Here is a 26290-nt window from a genome sequence, read left to right as displayed (position 1 = left end):
TAGACCTGGCTGTATGGTATTAAAAGCACTAGAGAAATCGAAGAACATTATTCTCACAGTGTTCCCAGGTTTCTCCAGGTGAGAGAGAGTCCTATCTAGAAGGTGGATAATGGCATCATCCACACCAATGCCCGGCCTGTAGGCAAACTGGAGAGGGTCCATATCCGAGCTCACTAGAGGATGGAGACGTGTGAGAACCAATCTCTCTAGTACCTTCATCAGATGTGATGTCAATGCTACAGGTCTATAGTCATTAAGGTCTTTCGGATAAGGTTTCTTTGGAACTGGTACCACACACGATAATTTCCATAGTTGTGGTACTATACCTATTCTCAGGCTCATATTGAACAGAATGGTATGCAGGGGCAGGAGCAGCCAGTGTGTGATTAAATCTGTTAAAGAATAGATTAAGTTCATTAAGCCCCTCTTTATCTACAACCATCCTGGAGACAGTCCGTCTATGCCCAGATATAGACTTTAGACCATCCCAGACTGATTGTCAAAATTTGACAAATTTACCAAACAGGATGAACCACTGCGATAAATTGGGCACATTTTAAAATGGTCTTGTCTAAAGATGCATTTTTACTGCACAAATATAGTCAACAAGTGTCTCTGGAATTGATGCTGTTTGAAGGCAAAAGGTCGGTCACCCCAAATATTGATTTGATTTAGATTTCCCTTTTGTTCATTCACTTGATAATAGTTTACTTTTAACACTCTTATTCTTGAAAGCTCCTTTCTTTGCAGCATTTTTTCCACACCTACCTGAAACTTAATATACACGTGTAAAGTTTTCAGCCCGGAGGATAGTTGCCAGAGGAGACGGTTTCCTAGAGTGACACAAATATTCACAGCGTTAACTTGCTTTAAGATGGTCTTAGACATCCATTTCCAGTCAACCGACTCAACACTAAAACTTCAAGGAATTGACTTCTATTTCTAGCAGAGTCTTTTTAAAGGAAAAGTAACTTCAGAAAATACCATTAAAATCTCATTTATATTCCAAATCATAATGTTCCTATGTGATTATCCTCAGAATTAAGCCTTTTCACACTTTTGAGCCGACAATGAGCAGAGACAGGTTCAGAAAACAATCTGTTAAACTTTGCTATACAGATTGGGAAACAAGGGGCAGAGTCATCTCATTATTAGAGGGTGAGTAATCTAAAACACAGGTTTATCAGTCTCCGGGATGGTTTAAAAAACACAAAAAACTTTAAAGATCAAACAAATTCTTTGAGAAACATGAGACACATCCTAGATTCTAGTAAAACACAGAAGATACATAGGTATGTGGTATCTACCTAGTTCCACAGCTCACCTCGGTCACGTACCTCGTATCTGTACATGGGTGGTCACACAGGAACTCACGGCTTTCTATAAGTATGAAGTTATAGGATTTCCACTGAAACAAAAAAACAAACTGGGGAAACAAAGAAGATGACAACACGTTACAATGAAGTGACGATCTCAGTGCAGAGTAATACAATCATAAAGTGATTGTTGTGGGTTTTAAACAACTTGCCATCAATTACAGTACATTTTTTGTCATGCCACAAAATCAGTAGCAAATCTGTAGACTTATGGCCACTATGCCTCTGATGAGGCTCACACAGTTACAACCATCTAGGATCACATCGGTGTTAGACCTCGTTCACACACCTTGTATTACAGTCTCCACACGGAAAAAGCACATTATCTATATACATAAAGCGCCAATTGGAATCTGATGTAGGTAAATAGTCCAGGAAAAGTTTTTTAATCATTTTATTTGTCTTAAAATATTTTTTATTCAAGTAAATACACAAGTCAACACTTTTATATATATATATATATATAAAACAAAACCAAATCTCGCTCTTGAGCTACAGAATGCTAAGATTAAAATGAAGATTACACATTCATGTATGTTATATATATTTCCTTAGTAACCAGCGCTCCACAAAACAAGGGAAGCAGTTAAGGCCCCGTCACAGTAAACGATGTCCCAGCGATCCCACCAACCATCCGACATGATGGGATCGCTGGGACATCGTTAGACAGCCCCAGTGATCAAGACCAGCGACGCTGGACGCTGGTTTCTAATGTAAACGTCGGGTATCCAGGAGCCGCACGACTCCTGGATACCCGACGCTTACCTTGGAAACCAGCATGTACGCTCCCATAGACGTACCACGGAGCGTAGGATACGGATGAGAAATATACGCCTGGTGCGAGTGACCCCATAGAGAATCATTTGTCCGTGTCTAATGTGTGCTTTTAGCGCCTCTCACTCGGCCGTATTCCTCGCCAGTGTGACCCCGGCCTTAAATGAAAAAACACAAAAGAGAATGAAGCAAAAAGTAAAACATTGATCTTTTCACACAAAACTCCAAAAATGGGCCAGACAAAAGTATTGGCACCCTCAGCCTAATACTTGGCTGCACAACCTTTAGCCAAAATAACTGCGACCAACCGCTTCCGGTAACCATCAATGAGTTTCTTACAATGCTCTGCTGGAATTTTAGACCATTCTTCTTTGGCAAACTGCTCCAGGTCCCTGATATTTGAAGGGTGCCTTCTCCAAACTGCCATTTTTAGATCTCTCCACAGGTGTTCTATGGGATTCAGGTCTGGACTCAATGCTGGCCACCTTAGAAGTCTCCTCCAGTGCTTTCTCTCAAACCATTTTCTAGTGCTTTTTGAAGTGTTTTTTGGGTCATTGTCCTGCTGGAAGACCCATGACCTCTGAGGGAGACCCAGCTTTCTCACACTGGGCCCTACATTATGCTGCAAAATTTGTTGGTAGTCTTCTGACATCATAATGCCATGCACACGGTCAAGCAGTCCAGTGCCAGAGGCAGCAAAGCAACCCCAAAACATCAGGGAACCTACGCCATGTTTGACTGTAGGGACCGTGTTCTTTTCTTTGAATGCCTCTTTTTTTCTCCTGTAAACTCTATGTTGATGCCTTTGCCCGAAAAGCTCTACTTTTGTCTCATCTGACCAGAGAACATTCTTCCAAAACGTTTTAGGCATTTTCAGGTAAGTTTTGGCAAACTCCAGCCTGGCTTTTTTATGTCTCGGGGTAAGAAGTGGGGTCTTCCTGGGTCTCCTACCATACAGTCCCTTTTCATTCAGACGCCGACGGATAGTGCAGGTTGACACTGTTGTACCCTCAGACTGCAGAGCAGCTTGAACTTGTTTGGATGTTAGTCGAGGTTCTTTATCCAACATCTGCACAATCTTTTGTTGAAATCTCTTGTCAATTTTTCTTTTCCGTCCACATCTAGGGAGGTTAGCCACAGTGCCATGGGCTTTAAACTTCTTGATGACACTGCGCACGGTCTTCTTTCTTTGCTCCATGCTCAATGTGTTACACACAAGGACACAGGACAGAGGTTGAGTCAACTTTAATCCATGTCAACTGGCTGCAAGTGTGATTTAGCTATTGCCAACACCTGTTAGGTGCCACAGGTAAGTTACAGGTGCTGTTAATTACACAAATTAGAGAAGCATCACATGATTTTTCGAACAGTGCCAATACTTTTGTCCACCCTCTTTTTTATGTTTGGTGTGGAATTATATCCAATTTGGCTTTAGGACAATTCCTTTTATGTTTTTTCATTTAAGACAAATTAAATGAAGATAATAATACCAAAGAATTTGTGTTTGCAATCATTATCAGGAAGAAACTGAGTATTATCTGACAGAATTGCAGGGGTGTCAATACTTTTGGCCACAATTGTAGCATTTTTTGTGGTGACAGGTTCCCTTTAAGTAGCAGCCTAATAGGAGAATTTTTTCTTAAATCGTTGAGCAAGTCCCAATATTGTGATCAGTGTTATTGTAATCAGTGTTAGAAGTTTCCAGCTAATGATATGCCCGTGCTCCAGGGCGGGGCTGTAGGCAGAGTCTTGTCTTGTTGCTCTAAGCCAGAGAAACCAAGGAAAGACCTGCCCACAGGCCACCCTGAAGCACTAACATGTTCCTCATCGTAGAGACAGAGGCAGACTGTTTGTGCTTCGGGGCGGCCTGTGGTCAGTTCTTCCTTGGTTTCTCTTGCTTAGCGCAACAAGATAAGACTCTGCCTACATTCCTGCCCCGAAGCACAAGAATCTCATTAACTGAAAACTTCTAACACTGATTACACAAGAACCACAAGACAGATTTCTTCAACCAAGTATCATTTTAATCAGTATAACAGTGACAACATGACAGTGTCTGTAGATTACTGAGAAAAAACTTGCTAACAGGTTTGCTTTAAGTACTGTGGCCCACCAGAAATCTGTGTTGGGTCACATTAATAGCAATCACTCATGTGGCCCTGATTTTGACGGAAACTCAAACGCAGAGCACAGTATGAATGTGAACCTAGTCTAAACTATACAATTACTAGGCATATGAAGGTTATAAAAAAAGAGCTAAGCGAGAGCTGGCTTGTTTATCTTGTTTCAAACTAGCTTGAAGGGGATCTTTAACAAGATTTTTACAACATTTTAGCAGATTATCATGACGTCAATAGATGTTTGAGTCTGTAGAAGCACTGTGTTCAGTGTGAAACGGCCAACGGCAGTCACACACATATCCCTGCACCCCCTGCCTGGCGCCAGCCGCTTATTTGTCTGAAGATGAAATAAAGGACTGAATTTTTTCAAAGAAATGGTGAGTGACGCATTTTTCTCATACTTGCACCATGGACTTTGAATACTTACCTTGCTAAGCACCACCTGTTTCTCTTTACAAATAATGATAACTCATAGGTGCAGTACTTTCCACAAAAAGTGGTATGGTGCCTTGGCCATTCTAATACCAGAATATTGAATTCAGGACTCCTTGTACTTTGTCTGGCACATCCACATTGGATTAGAGCTATGGATATGGATCCAGAAAAACGCACCTAATGAAAATCACATGGCAGAGCGCGGCATTTTAGCAGGAAGAATTAACGCAGGTGAATTTTTTTCTGACAGTAACCTGAAACATGAGTTACAAGTCATGGGCATCAGAACATCGGACCACGAAATCAGCATACTCTCTGAAAAAGAAATATGCCTATTCTGGATAATTAAAGCATTGAAATCATATGAGGAATTGGAACAATTGCCTCGTGGTTTACATATTCATAAGGAAATTTCACAATTTCAGGATGACATGAACTTTCAAAATGAATGGGATTATTCATTTAAAATGTTCTCTAGACTTGATGAAATTGGTCAAAACAAAACATTTTCGGATCTATATACCATGATGGCGCCGAAAAATATGAAGAGATCCAGTATTAAAATAAAATATCAAATTTTATTGAAAAAAAAAAAAAACATTAACCCCTTCACCCCCAAGGGTGGTTTGCACGTTCATGACCGGGCCAATTTTTATAATTCTGACCACTGTACCTTTATGAGGTCATAACTCTGGAACGCTTCCATGGATCCCGGTGATTCTGACACTGTTTTCTCGTGACATATTGTACTTCATGATAGTGGTAAAATTTCATTCAAATAACTTGCGTTTATTTGTGAGAAAAATGGAAATTTGGCAAAAATTTAGAAAATTTCGCAATTTTCCAAATTTGAATTTTTATGCCCTTAAATCACAGAGATACAGCACACAAAAAACTTGATAACTAACATTTCCCACATGTTTATTTTACATCAGCACAATTTTGGAACCAAAATTTTTTTTTTTGTTAGGAAGTTATAAGGGTTAAAAGTTGACCAGCGATTTCTCATTTTTACAACACCATTTTATTTTTACGGACCACATCACATTTGAAGCCACTTTGAGGGGTCTATATGATAGAAAATACCCAAAAGTGACACCATTCTAATAACTGTGGGGGGGAACGACTGTTTCGGCGCATGGCAGAGCTCAGAATGGAAGGAGCGCCGTTTGACTTTTTCAATGCAAAATTGGCTGGAATTCAGATCGGACGCCATGTCACGTTTGGAGAGTCCCTGATGTACCTAAACAGTGGAAACCCCCTACAAGTGACCCCATTTTGGAAACTAGACCCCCTAAGGAACTTATGTAGATATGTGGTGAGAACTTTGAACCCACAAGGGCTTTACAGAAGTTTATAACGTACAGCGGTACAATTAAAAAATCATATTTTTTCCACAAAAATGATCTTTTCACCCTCAATTCTTATTTTTCCAAGGGTGACAGGACCCTAAAAGTTATTGTGCAATTTCTCCTGAGTACGCTGATACCCCACATGTGGGGGTAAACCAGTATTTAGGCGCATGGCAGAGCTCGGAAGGGAAGCAGCGCCATTTGACGTTTTTGGCTGGAATTGAGATCGGACACCATGTCGTGATTGGAAAACCCCTGATGTACCTAAACAGTGGAAACCCCCCACAAATGACACCATTTTGTAAACTAGACCCCCCAAGGAACTTATCTAGATGTGTGGTGAGCACTTTGAACCCCCCCAGTGATTCACAGAAGTTTATAACGCCCGGGCGTGAAAATACAAAATTCGTATTTTTTCCACAAACATGATCTTTTAGTCACCATTTTTTTATTTTCCCAAGGGTACCAGGAGAAATTGGACCCCAAAAGTTGTTGCCCAATTTGTCCTGAGTACGCTGACGCCCCATATATGGGAGAAAACTACTGTATGGACACACGTCAGGGCTCGGAAGGGAAGTAGTGATGTTTTGGAATGCAGACTTTGAGGGAATGTTCTGAGGGTGTCATGTTGACTTTGGAGAGCCCCTAATGTACCTAAAACAGTGGAAACCCCCACAAATGACCCCATTTTAGAAACGAGACCCCCTAAGGAACTTATCTAGATGTGTGGTGAGCACTTTGAACCTCTAAGGGCTTCACAGAACTTTATAATGCCCGGGCATGAAAATAAAAAAATCGCATTTTTTCCACAAACATGATCAATTAGTCCCCAATTTTTTCATTTTCCCAAGGGTAACAGGAGAAATTGGACCCCAAAAGTTGTTATCCAATTTGTCATGAGTACGCTGACACCCCATATGTGGGAGAAAACTACTGTATGGACACACTTCGGGGCTTGGAAGGGAAGTAGTGACGTTTTGGAATGCAGACTTTGATGGAATGGTCTGCGGGTGTCATGTGTGTTTGGAGAGCCCCTGATGTACCTAAACTATTGAAACTCCCCACAAGTGACCCCATTTTGGACACTAGACCCCCCACGGAACTTATCAAGATGTGTGGTGAGCACTTTGAACCCCCAAGTGCTTCACAGAAGTTTATAACGCACAGACGTGAAAATAAAAAAAATCATTTTTTTCCACAAAAACAGACAGATGACTCTCCATTACCAACCCCTGGGCTTCAAGCACGGGAGCATAAAACAGCTGACATCAACCTCAAAACTGTTACCCCACTGGCCAACGGCAAGTGGAAAGAGCCAAGGCTAAGGGCCAAAATTCTAATGGATGCTCCATTTCTGGGACGGCTGAGGGTCAATAGCCATGGTCTTTTGCCAGCCTATTAATCTCAGCCCACAGCTGTCTGTATCGCCTTTGCTGGTTAGTAAAAATAGGGAAAACCCGACATTTTATTTTTGGGTTCTCCCTTTTTACTAACCACTAAAAGCTAAGCAGACAGCTGTAATCATTTTTAATAGGCTTGAAACCTTTATAGCTACTGGCCCCTTCCCAAAATAACAACAGCCCCCAGCTGTCTGTTTTCCCACAGCTGGTTAGGAAAAGTAACGATTTTCATTAAAATGATTTATTTGATATGCGCAGACTACAATTGTCATCAGCGTTGCCTGGTATCAATGATCGCAGGGAGACCAGACGACAATGAAGAGAGCTGGATTCAGCACTAAGCGCCTAGAAAAGCGCCAACTGTAAAGCTTTTCCCAGACTCCAGTACATGTCACACTTATGACACATGGATATCATCCATGTGACAGTGTGTAGGACATATTGCAGACCGTGCTGCTGGCAAAAAACTGGCATGTCAACGTGTTTTGCACACGATCCGTTGAAACTCACTGACATGTGCGCAGACCCATAGATTTGAATACGTCTATGTGTTTGCACTGTGTTTGCCCTGTGTCTCCAGTACGTGTGGAAACTGTCACCACACGTGCTGGAGACACTAATGTGTGAAGGGGCCTAACTTGAAGGAGCTGGAGAGGTTTTGCCTCGAGGAATGGGCAAAAATCCCTGTGGAAAGGTGTAGAAAGCTTATAGAGAATTATCCAAAGCAAAATGCAGTTGTACTTACTGCAAAAGGAGGTTCTACAAAGTACTGACTTTAGGGTGTGAATAGTTATGCACAGTGAAGTTTTCAGTTATTTTGTCCTGTTTACTTCACAATAAAAAAGAAAAACAAATGTTCACAGTTGTAGACATGTTCTTTACATAGACAAAAGCAAACCCTCAAAAAAAAAAAAAGAGAAATTCCAGAATGTGAAGAAGCAAAACCCAAAAAATGCAGAGGGGGTGAATACTTTAGCACGCCACTGTATGTTGCTTTTTGCAGGGTCCCTATAATACAGGACTTAGCGGTCCCTGTGCTTCAAAAAGGGGCACATTGAAGAGCCCATTCATGTTTATGCCAATATATTGTTTAAAAATTACTTTACAACTTATAATTTAAAAATCTCCAAAATAATTACAGATTTTACGATGAAAACGTTCTATGAGGATTCCAGAAGAGAGGAGACTTATTAATAAGCACTGACATAAGCCGTGTCTATAAGGATACCGAATACAAGAACAAATGTTATTTCTTTTGGAAATAGTTGGAGTGTGACAAGATTTGGAAACCGCTCTCACTCCTACAACTACTGATTATTTCGTTTCCAGCATTGGGAAGTTCTTCTCTCAGACATTTGTGAGCCCCCTCCACAGTTACGGACCCCTGCTCGGGACGTGTATTCACATCCTAATGCGGGAAGGATAGAATATTGTAAAATCATAAAGACGAGCTGTAACACAGTCATTTCCTGTAGCTCGATGCCCTGATGTGGCTTTATGCAGCGCTACGCATGAACTGCTCAGGGGTCTGTGATGGCAATCCTGCGCAATATATCGCTGACAGTAGAGATAGCAATGACCAGGGATATCCAACAGATGGTGCGGGCAGCCGGAATACAGATGCTCGTGCTTGTAGAGATGGAGCGGCGGGCACTTACCTAAGGTGGCAAGGAGGGATCTTGGCGGTGCCCTCTGGAGCTTCTAACACATCTGTACATTGAAAAGAAAAATGCCCATCAATCAATGAGAGAAACGTATTGACATTTTCTGCGGAATAAATATTGTATGCGCATGATCCAAAATGCACAGAACACAACAAATGCCACAAGGCTTTAAGAGATGAATGATACAGGAGAATACTGTACATGTCCCCCCACGTAGAATGATTTTCCCACGGTGTACAAACACATCTCTGCTACATCAATACAAACACCCGGCTCTCCCAAATATTTGGTCAGATATTCAGTAACATCCTGCTGGGACCAAATATTTAGGTAAAAGTTCAGTAAACAGATGGTAAATGTCTACAATGTGTTATTTTTCAAACTGGTAATAAATTCATCATGCATTTAAAGGGACTGTCCTCTTTAAGAAACCCTTCTATCATAGACTACTGTAGCAATACAGAACAAGTGTTACTCAGGCCTCTGTATGACACGGCCAAGCGCTGTGTGATGTTTTAGCGGAGAGCACGCGGCCCAGTGTTATACTATGGGGCAGTGCAGGTCTGTGAATATATACTCATGCTAATTCAGGTACATCCGATGACCATGCACCCCCACACAATTCTGTGTGTGAGAAACATCAGACTGCACACAGATGACATCCGAGTGCAGTCTGATTACCGCAGATGCCAGCAATGGAGGAGATGGAGAAATTACGTTCTTATCTTCTCCACACTTGTGACAAGATTCTCTCACAAGAGACAATCAGATCACACTTGGATCAGAGTTTGATCCAAGTGTCATATGCATATGGCTCGCATGAGAGAATCGACAACGGTGTGAGCGAGCCCTGAAACTCCATGTCACAAGAGAAAATGACATGTTCCAGATTTGAAACACGCACCGCACATCAGGCTACAGATCGTTAAAAAAAAAAAAAAACTACAATGGGCATGAGATTTCTATTTCATCCACTTTGTTGGAAAAGTAAGTTGCAGCATCAAAACCTCATAGTGGGAACTTAAAAGGGTATTCCCCATCACTAAGACCCCACCCCAATATGTATAATAATAATAATAGCAAATACCTCCAATTAGAAATGTAGTAGTTACTATATGAGTGGATGTGACAGATTGTTTGTGCTAGTGGTTGTAACCATGGAAACCTAAGCTACTGCAATGCACTAAGCGACATAGTGAATCAGAAGAACTACACTACATTCCTAATTGGAGATATTTGCTAATATTATTATTATCCCTACTATATATTGGGATAGGATTTTGGAGATGGGAATACCCCTTTAACCTCAAAAGGTCTCTCTTTGTCTGCAGCACGTCCATCACATTGACAGCACTGCAGCTAATCAGTGGTGACGGAGAACACTCCTGCGATTCTCGGCCAAGAAAATCGGACCGATTTTTCATACGGCAAGTGTGACGCCGGCCTAAGAAAGACAAAACCTCACTTTTATATTCCTAAATAGTCAGGGCTGAGGTTTATTAACCTTTTGGGTTGATTAACAGCACTGTAATTTTTCAAAAATAAAACAAATAATCAGAAATACAAATTGTGCACATTATATATAAACATCAGCAAAAGTTTGGTTCACCATCCTTCAAATTTGCTATCTACATACCTATCCACCTATCTACAGTATTATCTATCTATCTACTTATCAATCTAAAGTCTCTATCTATCTACTTATCTATCTACCATCTCTCACAGTGACATCACAATAAAGCCGATGTCACAAGTGATGTGATGACATCATCACATTCTACACATTCTATATTCCATTGCTGCGGCCAAAGGGAAATCACTGCCTTACAGACTCCCAGGGGTGAGGCAGCACCTTATGTTTTTCATGATAAACGAAGCACAAATTTATTCTAAAATGGATAAAGACAGAACAAGAGCCCAAAGAGATCAGGTTCTGAGAGAGAAGAGAGGAATTAAAGAAGAGCAGGTACCATTGTTCGCTTTAGGGCGAAAAGACTCTATACTACCAGACATGGACACTGACAGCCCAGAAATGGCGTCCAAACGACAAAATCTGGAGAAAATGAGAAAGACCAAAAGACATGAGATCCTAACAGAGAGAAGGTATATGGAGACCCTCATGGAGTCTCACTCTGCAGACCCTGCTGAGCTTCAGAGGGCCTTTCTTATCTCCCTGAAAAAAATCGGAGATCTGGTCCCTGAAATACGGAAGATGAACAAAGATGACATCCTCAATAAGCGGAGAAACATCAGCGCAGAGTTAGAGCAGGAAGAGGTTCTCCAAGAACCACCAAGACACGTCACAGTCTCCAGATCTGAAAGTCTGGAGGCACGGAACCTACAAAGAGCGGCAGCCCAGAAGAGGATCAGGAACAGCAGAGATTGGGTTGTCCAATGTAGGAGACGTCTCATCTATGCCAAACCCATTATAAATGGGAATGGTGCATTACGGAGGTCCAGGACATCATCTGAGAACATCTCCATCCCAGAGAACAAACAGCTGAGTGATTCTCCACCACACACCTCACCGGATAAAGAAGAGCCAGGTATGATGGAAACTTCTCTGTATAATAAGACTGGGGTGAGGGGGATTATACTCCTAATATTATGTACAGGCCTCACTTATCAAAATTGCAGAAGAACTGTCCTTCTTGTCCATAGCAACCAATCACAATGCGGCTTCATTGTTCTATAGAATGTTAAGAAATGGAATCTGTGCTGTGATTTGTTGCTATCGGCAACAGGAACACTTTTGCTATTGGACAGTTTTGATAAATGAGAGCCCAAATATTAGACATTTCCGGCTTATTTACATAAAGCTGTGTAAAATTCAAATATTTGCTCTGGAGCTATATTTGATAACCCCTTCTTGACAGGGTAACCTTTGGTTGTTTTTCCTCCCTCCTTTGAAAACCCATAACTATTTATTGCTTAACTATTCGGCCAATTTAGCTGTATGTGGACTTGTGTTTTTTAGTGGACAGAGCTGTAGTTTTGTACACTATTCAATGTTCTGGAAAATGATTCAAAATGCGGTAAAATTGTGGAAAAAGTTATTCAGCCATTGTTTTTGGTTTATTGAGTGGTAAAAATGGCCTTCCAAAATGTTTCTCGAAGTCAGTCACAACTATGGCAATAATGAACATGTATCGCTTTTTTTTTTTTTAATTAAGTGGTGAAAGGAATTTTAGAACAAAAATGTATAGTGTCCCCATATGGCGAGACATTGTATGTTTTTGATAGCTCGATGGTGCTGTGCGAGGACTTGAGTTTTGCGTGTCGAGTTCTAGCTATTATTGATACCTTTCCTGGGTAGACCGGACATTGTGATATCTTTAAATTGCATTTTTTTAGGTGAACACAGCGCCCTAAAAAAAAAACACAATCCTGATGTTTCAATTTTCTTTTTCTCACTTCAGTGTTTACTGTTTGGGTTAATTAATGTTATATTTTTGTACATTGGATTTATACAGATGGGGTGATACTAGATATGCCAATTAATATTATTTTTATTATTGTTATTAATGAGGCGGCTAATATATTTTTTTAATTCTTTTCTTTAGTCTCCTTAGGGGACTTGAACCTGTGATTTCTTGATCGCTTGTACTATATACTGTGATAGAACTGTATATAGCTAAATTAATGTTCTCATATGAAATTAAGCCAGGCTGGTCTTAACAGAAGGAGGAATATGAAAGACAAGGGCTTTCAGCAGGCCCATGTAGTCATTTCAAACAATTGACCCCCTGCAGCTGTGTCCTGGGGGGAGGGGTAATGGCTGCTGTGGCACACAAATCAGCACTGACTTCATTTAAATACCACTGTCAGCTTTGAAATGGTTAAACAGCAGTAATCGGAGAACGCTCTGGTGGCTGCAGTTATAGGCAGGTGGATGCTATGTAATACAGCAGGCATTGGTATGACGCATGCTCAGTTCCTGAGTCCGCTCCATACATTTGCTGCACAACATGACAACCATTAACATTATGAATTCGCTAAAGGGTTAATAAATCTTGTATCATCCCAGCAGATGGAATGGATAAGATGTCCCACGACACAATAGACATGCCGGCACAAGACCTTGGAGATGCCAGTGTACAGGTTTCTCCACAAAGAGGACTGGTCCACACAGACCAACCTATGGACCTTTTCAGTCTTGAGCTCCTGAAAGATCTTGGAAAAGGAAACTATGGAAAAGTAAGTGTCAATTTATATTTGTCCGTGTTCCTCAATGTATCCTGCACAGATACACAGGAGGGATGGACTTATTCATTACAGGATGTTCATAAGTAATGATACTTGGGATAAACTAGTGACATATTACCCAGTAATAGATGGGAGTTTGGTGTGATCTGTTGTGACTTTTCTCCAGGTCAGCTTGGCATCAGATCCAGTCAATGAAGGACTTCTGGCCATTAAGATCATGGACAAGAGATCTTGTGAGGACATAACATACATAATCTCTACAGAGGTAGAAGTCATGAGAATGGCTGCCGGGTGCCCCTACCTAATGTCTATGAGGGCGTTTATGGAGACACCTACGGAGTGTGCAATAGCCATGGACTATATGGCCGGAGGAGACCTGATGCACCACATGAAAGATTCAATGCTGTTTAACACAAAGACAATAAGGTAAAATGTCTTATACTGAATCTAGATAATCTGCTGCCCGCACATTGTAGTCCTAGAGCAATGGAGAATGACAACAAGAGCAAATAATGCGGTGAAAAGGACACACGTGTGTGATCTCCTCATGTCCTCCGTATGATTGTGTATGTAACCACTGATCCACCCTTTACTTTCTACTCCACAGACTCTTTGCGGCAGAGATGGTGTGCGGACTCCAATTCCTGCATGAACACGGCGTCATACATAGGTAATCATTTCACCTCCATAAATCTGTCACCTGTGACTCTCTGTTCTCTCCTTACATATCTATTGTAGAAAGTTCTATCATGAATTATCCTCACAATCACTGTCTGCTCCCTCTCCCTGCAGTGACCTGAAGCCAGATAACATCCTCATCCAAGACACCGGACACATCAAAATCTGCGACTTTGGCGTATCAGTCACAAATGTGTCTGAGGGTGACATAGTGGAGTACATTGTTGGCACTAAGGGTTACATGGCGCCTGAGGTAAGGAACATGTGACTGGTCCCGATAGTAGGATTGAGGGATAATCTGATCCCAATGCATCCTACTCACATCAAATCACAGACCGGTCCTCATAGTATGTGTGCAATTCCCCATCCCGGTATATTCAGCTTCTCTCCAATCTCATGTTCCCACAGATAATGGATGAAGAAGGATACAACCAGCTGGCAGACTCCTTTTCCTTTGGAGTCATCCTATATATGATGAGCGTAGGGGACTGGCCATTTTACAGCAAAGGCTCAACGGATGAATACCACCAGTCTCTACGTGAGCACATCCCTTATTTTCCACCAGGGATGTGCACTAATACCATTGACATCATAAAAAAGGTGAGTAGTATCAGATGGATAAAGATGGCAGTGGATTACAAGAATAGATAGAAGATAAGATGTGGACAGTCCATAGACATTGTGTAATAACTTATCAGTAATAATATATAATCTAATGACTAATGGTCTCTTTCGTTTTTTAGCTTCTCTGCAAAACTCCATCTGCCCGATTGGCCATAAAGTCATCCATCAGGTCCCACCCGTTCTTCCACTCCATAGACTGGAGCGATGTGGAGTGCGGCAGATCCGACCCACCATTCCCATATTGCTATGTAAGTATAACACATACAGACATCCATAATGTTATCACTACCCAGAAACGCACTTACCCACTATATCCCTTATTGTTATATCTCTCAGTACACTGTATATACTGAATGTGAGGAGCTGATTCTCAGACATGTATATTTCTCTTCTTACAGCAGGACTATTAGGCTGATAACAATCAGCCCCATTCCAGTAACATCCAGGAATGAAGATTTACAATTAATCAGATGAGACAACGAAACTGGACTTTCTAATTTACCGGACTGTGACAAACCTACCGAGCTTCCACCACAGAACATCCACGTAGATTTGAGCACCAAACATCCAGGGATTTATTCCGATCGCCATACTTGGGGTCAGGAAGGAATTTTTTTCCCGTGATATGAGGATAATCCAACAACAAGTCCTCAGGGTTATTTTTCGCCTTCCTCTGGATCAACATAGCAAGTAATTAAAGGCTGAAATTGAAGGCCTTCTTTCAGCTATACTTGCTATGTCACCATCTGGATGACTCATCTACAATGTGGTGGTAAGGAGAAGACTACCAGATATGGACAGACAGAAGGCAGCGGCTGCTCCTTCACCTACCAGATATTTACGGAAAGAAGGAAGCGGATGCTCCTTCTCCTACTTGGCCATGTACAGACAGAAGGAAGCGGCTGCTCCTTCTCCTACTTGGCCATGTACAGACAGAAGGAAGCGGCTGTTCCTTCACCTACAAGGCCATGGACAGATGGAAGGAAGCGGCTGCTCCTTCACCTTCCTGCCCATGGTCAGACAGAAGGCCATATGGTTAATCGCGATGCTGCAGGAATCCAGGAAAACTCCAACTACTCAGATCACATCACACATTCCAGCTCTTCTCCTCTCTGTCATGTGTGATCCAGACATGGATGTCCAAAAACGGCACAAGTGCAAACCAAGGCCCGAGGAGCAGAATCATCATCATCTGCTCCTTTCTACAAAAAGTGACAGTACTTATACACTGTCTTTTATCATTATTGCAAATTATTAACAACTTTATTGCATTAAAAAATGATAAAACATCTATATTGCTTTTGGTTAGATTCTTCTCATATACAGACATGTTTTTCAGTATTTTTATAGGTATCATGATTAGGGTCAGAACAAGTTATTTTGGTGCCTTAGGCAGATAGAGCCAATGGTGCCCCCCAGCAGACTATGGTAACAGGACCCCTAACGTAGCACCTCCCCTCTCTGATTGGTCAGGTAACAACCTCTGATGACCACTTCTGCTACAATTATTACTTTTTAAAAAAAAAAAAATACTAGCAAAAGTAAAAAAACTATCGTGTATTATGGGTGAGGCTTACCAGGGAGCACAATTTCAAAGTTATATGCAGAATCATTCATTGTTTGTGGATTATTTACACATTCCAATTGAAAATGTCCAAAAATTTTTACCTTGGATCTGGGGGAAGGATGAAGTAGGGTCCGAGCAGCACCCTGAACCTCGTTACCAGACGTTAACCCCCAGGGGAAAGGGGTGATCCTGATGAGACTCAGATATCTAGGCTCACTTGGACTGTACTGTGCTGTCAGGGCAGGAAGTGGAGGAAGGTAACTAAGGACGTGGAATAGGGGATAAATCCCAGTTGACGTAAACACAAAGGCACACAGCTGAGTAGGTCATCTGAGAAGGTGGAGGAGGATGAAGACGAGGCGTTTACGTTGCGCAGTACGGCGCACATAGTGATGTAGCCATGACAAGCAATTTCCACAGCCACAACTTGGCCAGCAGAGTTTATGGGTCTGCAGCTTGCATGGGTGGCAAGGTCTGCCTAGCCTGGGCCTTTTTTGACACCGCAAAGGATGAGTCATCTCACGTAATCTGCCAACTTTTTCTTAAACAATGTTTTTATTGAAGTTTTTCCATAATTGAAAATTATATTACATACAGTAAGTGAGACAACAACATATGTCTCTATAAACAGTCATTTTTATAACAGAACAGGTTTAGCACAACACAACTTGTGCATAATAACAAATATAACATATTTATAATACATTAGATCAAGTAATGTAGGTATCAGAAGTAGTCATCAATATAGTTCTAAAGAGTTGACATTCTATAATGAGAAAAAGTCATCGATTTTAGATTTTTGCTCTATCCATGTGCCCCACCTGTCTTTGTATAGCTCCAGTGTAAGATTGTTCATGTAAAAAAATGTTTTCATATGTACAATGTTGTTCCACTAGCATTATCAATGTCTTGACATCAGGGGGTCGTATATTGTTCCAACCCTTCGCTATAAGATATGATGCTGACATCAAAACATGAGCCAATAGGAATCTGTTTTTTTTATATTGTTTAAGGTCAATCAGCAGTAGAGCCAATACTGGACAGGGGCGAATAGAGCGTCTGCACAGTAATGAAATTAACCCGAAAACCCAGTATGTTTTCAGACAGGGGCAATCCCAAAAAATGTGCTTAATATCAGCTAAGTTACCACAATTTCTCCAGCACAGACCCAGGTTGTCACTTGTAAAATGTCTGAGTCTAGCTGGAGTAAGATAATATCTGTGTATAATTTTAAAATGAGTTTCCAAAATGTTCATACACTTAAGTAGCTTTGTGAGCTACTTTAAAGGAAGCAGTCCATTGTGTCATAGATATTTGTGTTTGTAGATTATTCTCCCACCTTTCGAAACAGTCTCTGTTCGAGAATACATATTTATTTGTTAAAATAGAATATAGAGCTTGTAGGTAGCTTTTGTGTCTGGGTGGGGGATTCCTAAAAAAATTACATATGGTATTATTAAACAAAATATTTGAAGAAAGTGCTTTTTTTTTCTTATTATATTCATCTTTGAGGAGGAGATATGCCATATATTCAGTGTTCGGAATATTAAATTTGGTCTTAACCATTTGAAAAGACATTAATTTATTACCCACAAAGAGGTCCTCCGTGTGAGTGATTGTTGTTTTAGACCAATTATCAAAGTAAGGTCGTAGTGAGGGTCTGATCGGTAGCAAATATGGGATTTTTAGAAAACTGGTTGAGTATGCAAACGTATTACATTTCTTTTTATGAAAATGGGACCAGCAGGTGATAGAGGTACGAATTATTGGATTTGTAATATCTTTTATCCTTTGTTTGTTTCTGAGAAAGTAACAAATGTAGAGTAATGGTTCCCTATCGGGCATCAGGTCTAATTCCATTCTAGGCCACTCCAGGTTTTCCTGATTATTGAACCATAATTTTGTGAGTTCCACTATGGTAGCGAAGTAATAGGCTTCAAGATCTGGCAATGACACACCTCCATTGTCACCTGATTTAAGCAATATATATTTTTTCACCCTGGGTTTACCTCCATGCCATATGAATTTATTCATTTGGATGGTGAATTTTTTTTATGAGCTGTAGAGATAGAGGCATGGGGACATTTCTATATAAAAATAATATTTTAGGAAGGCAGAACATCTTGTATAGAAGTATTCTGCCTAACCATGTGGCAGGGGTCTTTGATAAGTCTTTGTGTCTCTTCTCTTAATCTTGGAGAAGGTGGTTTGAATTTACTTCACTGATCTCATGTAGCCTGGTGGTCAACCATATCCCAAGGTAGGGCATTTCTTTACAATCCCAATTAAAGGGATATTTGTTTTTTAAGTATTGTCTAGTTGGGAGTGGGATAAAGAATGATAGGACGTTGGTTTTTTTTATATTTAACTTATAAAAGGAAACAGAACCGAATGATTCAATGAAGTCCCAGATTTGCTCTAGTGAACCGACTGGATCAGTCAGAGTAAGAATGATGTCGTCTGCATACATGCTGATTTTGTGTTCTACATTCCTCAGCTTAATTCCCTTCACTTCCTCCGCTCCTCTGATCATCTGAGCCAAAGGTTCTAGGCTCAGGATAAAGATAATCGGAGACAGAGGACAACCCTGTCTCGTACCGTTTGTGATAATGAATTTATCAGACATAGTGTTATTAACCAGCACTGAGGCAGAAGGGTTAGAATACAAGGTCTTGATACTATTAATGAGATCTCTACCAAAGCCCATTTTTTCTAGAACTAGGAAGGCGAAGTCCCAATTTAATCGGTCAAACGCCTTCTCAGCATCCAATGCTACAAAGGTACTGGGAATCTGTTTTTCTTTGCATAGAGACATTAGGTGCAGCACATATCTAGTGCTGTCACATGTCTGCCGATTCCTCACAAACCCGATTTGATTAGGGTGGACAAGATGGGGTAAAATTTCCTGTAGTCTGTCAGCCAGGATTTTTGCATATATTTTGGCATCTACATTTAATAATGAAATTGGCCTATAGTTTTCTATTTTAGTAGGGTCTTTATCTGGTTTTGGAATGACCACTATAGTTGCATTTAATAGGTCTGTACTGCAGCTCCCCTTAGTTTTAATAAAATTTAGGGTTTCTGTCAAATGGGGTAGTAAAAACTCTTGAAATTGTTTATAGTATTCTATGGAGAAGCCATCTGGGCCAGGGGCTTTGTTGTCTTTAAGGTTTTTGATAGTGAAAGAGACTTCTCCCTTACTAAAAGGTAAGTCTAGAAATTCACTTTGTTCTGTTGTGAGGTTATTCAATCTAACTTTATTCAAGAATTTTTCTATATCTTTCTTTGAGGGAGGTTTAAAGTTTTCTTCTTGTCTGAGATTATACAATTTAGTGTAATACTCTTTAAAGGCGGTAGCTATATCTTTGGGTTTCTCTAGGTTTTGAGATTGTGTAGTGATTTTTTTTTATGGTTATTTTTTTATTGATAGGTTTATGTTTGTTGGCCATTATTTTTGAAGTTTTGTTGTTGTTTGTATAGAAACCTGCCCTGTAAAAAAGCGATCTCTTCTCGTGTGTTTGGATTAACATTTTTCTTAACTCTATACGGCATGTATTGAGTTCACTATGTCTATTAAAGGCTCTATCATTCTGAGCCAGTCTCTCTAGCTCAGCAATTTTTTCTGTTAAATCCTTGAGTTTAGCTTCTCTTACTTTTTTCAATCTGGAGGCCAGTTGAATTAACTGACCTCTTATTACACATTTATGAGCTTCCCACAATATCTCTGGAGTAACTTCAGAAGAATTATTCTCTTTAAAATAATTAGACAGAGACTGACCCACCAATTCAAGGTTTTCTGGATTCTCCACAATGAATTTATTATATCTCCAATTGTGGTATTTATTATTTAATTGAGAGGTACGCAGGGTCAATAAAATGGGGGCATGATCTGACCAAGTTATAGGGCCAGTGCAAAACTTTTCATATGAATCCAGCATAGAGAAGCTGGTCAAAATATGATCTATCCTGGTGAATGTATTATTGTGTGGGCAGTAATGAGTGTATTCTCTCGATGTTGAATTTAAAATCCTACAACTATCATGCAAATTGGAGGAATGTAACCAATTAGTCAGATTGACATTTCTATAGTATACTGAGGGAGAGGAGCAATCAATAGATGGATCTGTAATGCAATTAAAGTCTCCCCCCCAGATAATATGTCCGTTGCTAAAATTGCACAATTTTTTCCTAAGATTGTTGAGGAACCTAAACTGTCTAGTATTTGGGGTCTATGCATTGACTATTGTGTATGCCACACCCTCTAAGGTGCAATTGACCGCCAGTTGTCTCCCACCTTTGTCTTTAAGTGTATCAATGAGCACAAATGACAGATCTTTATGAAAGGCAATAGCCACTCCTGCTTTTTTTTTCTCATTATTCGAGAAAAAAATTTGGGGATAATTTTTGTGTTTAAATCTCTGATTATCAATCTCTAGCAGATGAGTCTCTTGAATTAAGACTATATCTGCCTTCGAATTAACTGCCTCTCTCCAGAGAGCAAACCTCTTGAATGGGCTGTTTAGTCCATTTACGTTAAAAGACAAGATTTTTAAATCCATAACAAACTAAAAGAAAGTTGACATATTGTTATCTGGAGGCTCAAGGTCCCCCATGAGACCCTCAACCTCACCATACAACAAGGATCATATATATTTTCATGTGTGTAAACCCAACATTGCAAAAACAATAGATGACTTTCATTTGTAACACCTGTAAAAAGACACTTAATGATCAACTGATACCTGAACATAAGGAAAAGAAAGGATTACAAAAACTTGAGAAAACTCGAGTCCAACTTCTAAAAAGAAGTGTTACTAAATGAGGTCTACTCAGTTAGTATTTGGGGGTAAAGATTAGGCCATAGACTCGGGCTGTAACCTACCCACGTTCTCATCTTTTCTTTTGGATGGACCAGGTAGTTGGAAGATGATTCGGATGGCGTGAGGAAACGTTCTTATTCTGTATGCTGCTCGGATCCTCCATCTGCGGGAGACCTAAATCTTGAAAAACTCTAACAGAATTATCTAAGTTAGACAAAGCATACGTAACATTGTTCTTTATCACCAACAATTTTGTGGGGAAACCCCATCTGTATAACACTTTGTTCTTCCTCAGATGTTCTGTAATGGGAAGGTATTCTCTTCTTCTTTGAAGTGTGGCCTTGGAGAAGTCAGCGAAGATCTTTATATCTTAATATGGCTTTGGGAGTCGAGCTTTTTGTTTGCTGATTCTGAGAACATCCTCTTTAGTTAGGTAATAGTGAAAAAATGCAATCACATCCCGAGGGGCCTTTTCTGGAGCATATTTGGATTTGGGCAATCTGTGAATGCGTTCAATGAGTAAGTTGCCCTTAGGGGCCTCAGGAAGTAGTGTGTGAAGCATCCTTTGGGTATAGGAGTCTAAGTCTCTATCCTTGATATTCTCAAGGATGCCTCTAAATTTAAGGTTATTCCTCCTACTTCTGTCCTCCTGCTCGGTTAGTTTAGCTTTTAAAATGGCCACCTCCTCCTCTAGTGAATAATGTTCATCGATTAATTGGTTATGGGACACTACCATTTCCTCCATTTTGTTCTCTAGGAAATTCACTCTTTGACCCAGGCTGTCAATGTTATTTTGAAGAGTTGCATTATATTTATCAAATTGTGTCTGCACATTTTTTGCGAGTAAGCAGATCATGCTTTTAATAAAAAGTTCAGATGCATTATTTTCTGAGGCTTCAACTTGTAACATCGTTTGTAATATATGGTCTGCAGCTGGGCTTTTTGGTGATGAGGAAATAAATTCCTGTATTGGGGAGTCTTGTTGAATTTCTGATGAAGTGCTGCTCATATCATCTTTTTCTTGTATTGAGTGTGCCCTTTTTTTTACTATGGGGGTGAGTGGCAGGTCTGATATGTTGGAGATATCTGGGCAGGATGAGGATTCTTTTAAAGTACTCATTTCTAAATTTAGAGCAGTCTGCATAGTAGATAAGCGCTGAGATCCTTTGTAGTTAGGAATTTGGCGTAAGTTGCGCAAATTGCGTATCTGCTGAGAAGTCTCACAAGTGTCATGGCCGCTATCGCGAGATTTCAAGCGCTTTTGCTGTGTAGTGCTAATGGAGTCTTTTAAAGCACTCCCTGGGCTCTCTAAAGCGGCAGTTTTTGCAGCGCTGGGGCCAGACTTGCTTCCAGCCTTAAAGGCTGTATGTTTTAGGCGCTGGGATGCTTGCACTGGTTTTACACTCACCGGCCTGGGGCTGCATGGAGAGAGCCGGGCGCCATCTTGGATTTTCAGTGCTGAGGGAGAGCCCTTGTTTTTCTTTAGCTTTTCAGCTGCTTTACTGCGGGAATCCATCCTTTGACCCCAGCGGTATGTTCTAGGGGTATTCCTATGCGATCTGTGTCAATCCTGGCCTCCAACTCGCTTACGTTATCGCTTGGTAGGTTGCCCTGGAACAGGAGCTCAGAGCTGCTGCATCCACTCAGGTCACAGGCTGGCCACGCCCCCCACGTAATCTGCCAACTTTGAAAAAACTGAGTAGAGGGAAAAAGTGCAATTATTTGACTGCTACAGGTATGCACCTTCACAGTCAACATTCGTTACTCTGGGAATCCCACTGCTCTAAAATGCGGACCAGCAGACCTCAAAAACCAACAGCCACCCCATCAATCGCATCTGCTGCTTCTTCCTCCTCTGTTACTGTGCTAAGCATTGTGATGCAGGTCTCCGACCGCAGAACCTCGGCTTCTTTACCTGCTCCAGTCAGGCTGAGTGAGAGCCTGTCAGCTTGCTCACAGCTTTTTCAATCCACATCTCCTCCTGCACTTCCCTCATGGTCCAGCAGTTTGTCCAGTTCACCGTACACCTCCCTCTCTCAGCCAGCCGACGTTACCGCAGTTGTGGTCACGTAAAAGATTGTTTCCTCCTTCACGTGATAAAGCTAAGAGGTTGAACTCCACCATCTCCAATCTGTTGGCCATGGAAATGCTGTCTTTCCGCCTGGTAGATACACATGGTTTCCGAAAGCTGATGGCCATCGCAGTCTCCCAGTACCAGTTGCTCAGCCACCATTACTTTTATTAGAAAGCTGTGCCTGTGCTACACCAGCATGTTGCAGACATCACCCACTCCTTGACGAAATCTATGTCTGCATTTCACCACAGACACTTGGACAAGTAAGCATGACCAAGAGAGTGTTACATCTCACTGACTGGGCACTGGGTGACTCTGGTGGTTGTGGGGGACAGGCAGGGAAGGTGCTGCTCCACAAGTCTTGGAATCCCCACGCCTTGCAGGACAAACCTCTATATTTCACACTTCCTCCAATGCAACTGACTCCTCCTCTACCTCGTCTAGGGCCTTCAACTGCACCCTCAACCTCTGCCTTAATGGGACATGCGTTCCAACAGTGGAGAACGAATCGCCACCACCTCCATACTGCGCAGCTCACAGCAATCAGGTAGTGTTAAAATTGAGATCGCAGTCATACAGCTGAAGAGTTGTGGACAGCTCTCCAGGCTGAGTTTAATCAATGGCTGCCTCCGCTGAATCGGCATCCATGGAAGGCCATGTCCGAAAACAGTGTGAACTTAGTGGATGCCCTATGCCAAGGCAAGCCCACACACGTGCCTTGCATGGTTCATATCCTCAACCTGGTGGCACAGTGTTTTCTCTGACAGTATCCTGGCCTGGGTGAGTTGCTGCAGAAAGCATGGAAGTTGGGTGCTCCCTTCCTCCGTTCACACCCATCAGGTCATCGACTTGCATCAACACAGAAATCTTTGTCCATGCCAGTTAACAAGTTGATATGTGATGTGCTGACACTTTGAAATTCCACTCTGATAACCATCCCCTCTCTGTTGTTCGTGGTTGGCGGAAGTGGGGAAACAAATATCAGTGTTACCCAGCCACCAACACAACATGGGCTTGGACCTCATGGAAGAGCCTGACATATGAGTGCCTTCTTGCTGCACTATCTCCAACATGATCCCCGTATAGTTATGATTCGAAACAGTTGGGACTACTCGGTTGCCACTCTGTTAGATCCACATTATAAGACAAAATTTTGCCAGATGATTCCCGCCCTAGAAAGGGACCCGCGAATGCTGCAGTTTGAAAACATGCATTTAAACAACCTTAAGAGAGGTTTTCCCAATGACAGCAGTGAGGCACACAGTGTGCATCGCAGCTCTAGACTTCCAAACTCTGGCACGTCAAATCGTCAATGCCAAAACATTAGCAGCAGCAGTTGTAGTGTAAGTTGCAGAAGCAATTTCTATGAGTCCTTTGACACTTTGTTTTAGACCAGTTCGTGCACCAGTCCAAATCTGACTCGTGGTGAACAAATGGAAAGGATGGTGCAGGGGTATCTAGAACTGAATATCAATAGCATCAGGGAGGGTTTGGACCCTTTCACATTTTGGTCTTCCAAAATGGATGAGTGGCCTGAACTCACCCCTTACACCTTGGAGGTTTTATCATGCCCGGCATCCAGCATTCTCTCAGAACATGTTTTCAGCGCTGCTGGTGGTGTCCTGACGATAAGCACAGCCGGTTGTCCCCTGAAAGTGTAGCCCGCCTAACTTTCATTAAGATGAACAAGATCCAAGGACTTTGCATCCCAATGGCAGACAGTACAGACTAGGCTATGTTGAAGTTTTTAGTGTGCTGCTTTGATCTTGCGTAATTGCCCTTTGTGATGTCTTTAGTGTGGCTTCTGTGCCTGCTGCAGATGTTAACACAAATTTGTGGAAATATGAACAGTCATGGTTGGTCTCCATCTGCTGGGTTGGCTGTAGTAGAAGTTGTGTTGGTCCCTATTATACTATTTCTACTCTCGTGAAATTGATGCCACTTCAGTGGTGTCAGGCCCTCATTTTTTGAAATTTTTTTTTTTTTAATTCGTTTATTGAACCTCAGGACACAAATAATGTACAACATACATAATAGCTTATGATAACAAGCATTATACATAGCACACATGTTTCCGTCCAATGTAAAATACAATACAAAGAGATTGCACACTCTTATAGATAAACAAGGCCAAATGTACATATCCTTCCAAACATACCTAAAGGATAATTGGCTATACATTTTCCAGCATGTGTATCAATCCAATTCCACAAGCCTTGTCGTATCATTCAGAAAATTCCTAAACTACAAACTACCACTACATCAACTAGTATCTCCTATTTCCGCAGCCTGGTCTCCTATATCAAATTATGTCGCATGTGATGTCTCAGCCTTGCAAAGTAAGATGAGAGGAATTCCACCTCTCCCAAATCTTTTCAAATTTGCCCGGGCATCCCCTATTTTGGTATAACGTGCGCTCATATGGAATAATCGAATTTACCAACTCGATCCAAAATCTAAGGGAAGGACATGAACCCCCCATCCACCGCAATGCCAGCACCTTTCCGTGCCATAAACAGCATCTCTCGCAGGAAGACCCCAGTATAGCTATCCCAAATCTCCTCCTCCCATACCCCAGACAAGCAGACCAATGGCTCTAGAGGGACAGGGGTTTGTACCAGGGATGTCAGTAGTGTAGTCACCTATTTCCAGTAATGTAGGATAGTGGGACATTGCCACACCATATGAATAAAATCCGCATCTGGCAAGTGACATCGCAAACATTCTGATGATTCTGCCCCTACTGACAGCACGTATGTATACAAAGAGGATATGAGACCCTGGGGACCCTGCGAATTGAGGATTCCTATCAGAGGTAAAGATGAAATAGTACGGCCCACACCCCTACCCCTCATATGTGATTGAAGAGCCGATCTCAGCTGCAAATAACGAAAAAACTGAGATCTCGGAAAATCATGTGTGACCTGTAATTGTTCAAAAGACTTTAAGATCCCTCAGTCATACAAGTCTCCCAGTGAAGAGACGCCACACTGAATCCAAAAAACAGTGGATGGGCGATTCAACAACCCCGGAAAATAGTTATTATTCCACAGGGGCATTGAAGCTATAAAATCTTTAAACCCAATTACGTTCTTGATTTGTCTCCATATTAATCGTGCCAGCCGGAGCATGGGTAGCAGACGTGGGACATTAGTTTTCTCCAACTCAAGGAACACTAACGGGCAATCCGCTTGTGCAGC

Source organism: Dendrobates tinctorius, unplaced genomic scaffold (assembly GCF_039654945.1).
Source record: "Dendrobates tinctorius isolate UK_male_01 unplaced genomic scaffold, ASM3965494v1 ptg000107l, whole genome shotgun sequence".
NCBI classification, from domain to species: domain Eukaryota; kingdom Metazoa; phylum Chordata; class Amphibia; order Anura; family Dendrobatidae; genus Dendrobates; species Dendrobates tinctorius.
Note: the sequence above shows the minus strand (reverse complement) of the source record.